This window comes from Panthera uncia, chromosome A2, assembly GCF_023721935.1.
Source record: "Panthera uncia isolate 11264 chromosome A2, Puncia_PCG_1.0, whole genome shotgun sequence".
Taxonomy (NCBI): domain Eukaryota; kingdom Metazoa; phylum Chordata; class Mammalia; order Carnivora; family Felidae; genus Panthera; species Panthera uncia.
The window spans coordinates 135,128-137,496 of record NC_064816.1 but is presented as its reverse complement, the minus strand read 5'-3'; positions in this window follow the sequence as shown (position 1 = coordinate 137,496).

Sequence of the window (2,369 nt, the reverse complement as noted above, 5' to 3'; positions counted from 1 at the left end):
CCCCCCCCCCCCCCCCCCCCCCCCCCCCTCCCTCCCCCCCCCCCTCAAAAATCAGTATCAAAAAAAAAAAAAAATGGATGAAGGGTCTGAATACAACGCTTCTCCAAAGAAGACCTACAAATGGACAAGCCCATGAGGAGACGCTGGCCATCGTGAGCCATCAGGGAGTGCCGGTCACAGCCAGGTGAGGCACCGCGTCCCTCTGCGGCATCCTGATTGTTTTCAACTGGATATTTAAGAGCTGCAGATACCTGAGATGCTCTGAAAAGTCGAGCAGCAGTTACCCTTTTGCAAGAAACATTTACATTTACAAGGGAAAGTCCCTGTGTAAGGGTGTGTCCCTTCAGAAACCTGTAAGGAGGGGAGGCGAGGAGTTGAATGTGCTGCAGCCTTGCCCCCGTCTACTGTGCGGTTCCGGGTCACCTCCCATCACACACTCCCCACCCCCAGCGTCATCTTTGGCTTTCTCTGAAGGTGATGGCTTCCGTACTTCTGAATGTTACTCGGTTTTCGCGACCGTCTCCCATTCAGTACATGTGTTACTAAACTTCTGTTTGTTTTCCTCCTGCTCATCTGTTTTACATCCATTAATCATTGGAGCAGCCAAAGCACCTGAAAGGGAAGCAGGGAAACTTTTCTGCCCCTTGTGGGTAAAGGGAAGGCTGCTCTAGATTGGAGCCGCTTCTTGAAGGCTGTGCTGTTCAGAGAGGCAGCAGCCGCGGGAGGTGAGCTGCAAGTCTGAGAACAGCCGGTCAGGAGTGGGGAGGAGGCAGTGTCGGGGCTCAAGGGCTACGTGCGGAATGAGGCGGAAAGCCGCCAGCTGGCTTCAAAGTCCCTCTGGCCTGGATAGAATTCCACGGCCCCCTTTCCTGCCCTCCCTGGGCTGGGCTGAGGACAGATCTCGTGGGAAATATTAGGGCCACCAGGCAGTCTTTGCTTTTGTTTATAAAACCAAGCTGCGTCCTCTCCAAGGCCCAGTTTTCTGGTTCCCTCTCTGGAAAGTCTTCCCTGTCTCCTCCCACTGGTCAGATGGATCCCTTTGCTGCTCAGTCCTGGCCCCACCTGAGGCAGGAGAAGCCTTCTAGGGCCACTCCATTGTCAGATTTAGCAAATAGAAAGGCAGGACACCCAGGTACATTTGAATTTCAGATTAAAAAAAAAAAAAAAGAGTGATTTTAAAAGTATCAGTCTATCCCATGCAGTATTTGGGGTAGACTTATGCTAAAATGTATCTGTTCTATATCTGATCTGCTCAAAAGCAGCCCTGCTCCATTACCCGCTGTCATTTCCCTCATTTGCACTGGTCCCTTCTGTGACCTCGTGTCCAACCCACCTGTGTGTGAGAGCAGGGACACAGGGTACCCTCCTCACTCCGCGCCCCCACCCCTGGCCTCTAGGCCAGCACCCTCACTGGGACGGGCCCAGGTTCCGGATCTGGACGTCTTCCTCAGACAGAAAAGCAGGGAAGCAGCCCAGCTCTCTGGCCTGTTTCTGCAGCTTTGTTCTGTGCAGCAGCCGGGCTGGGGGTGCGAAGAAGGCAGGGAGCCCGTCCTCTGATGCAGAATCTCTGGAGACCCGTAAACCTTGCCCCTGCCGACCCCTCAGGCCTCACTGGCCTGTGTCCTGCCTCGGAGTCCTGCCGTGTGGTGCCGCTGGCTCCCTCCCTGCACCCCAGTGACCACCAGACTGTCCTGGGCAGCGTGTCTTCAGGACCTCAGCCCCAGCATGCCACCCCTGCCCCATCACAGGACACGGCGTCTGCTCTGGTTCATTTGCCTTCTGCTTTTTCTTCCAAAACCTCTCAGGGGCGCCCAGCCAGCTCAGTCAGAGGTGTTTGCAGCTCTTCACCTTAGGGTTGTGAGTTCAAGCCCCACTTTGGGCTTAGAGGTCACTTAAATAAACGTACAAAACAAAACAAAACAACCCTCAAACTCACAGATGAGGAGATGACATCAGACTTTCATTCTGTTACCCATCTGTCCACTGCTAAAATGTTTCAGCTTAGTTTTTTATGTGCATTTTTCTGAAAGGGGGAGCTTTGAAATCCACCCCCTCCAGGCAGTGACTGAAGGAGGACAGGGCAGGTTTTATTCTGGTGTTAGGGAGCCCTGGGAGGGGTTTGAGCCAGGGCGGTCCCTCCTCTGTTGTGTTCTAGGGAGACATCAGAGCCGCCCAGGGGAGAGGGGCCTGAGAAGAGGGCCAGGAGCGGACAGGGCAGGCCCTATCCTATGGCTGACATCCTGACGAAAGGGTTATTCTGGCACAGACCCAGAGCAGGGGCCATGTGATCTTGGGGGCAGACTCGGGATTGACACAGCCACAAGCGAGACCCGGGGCCTCCAGGAGCTGGAGGAGGCAGGAAGGACCCT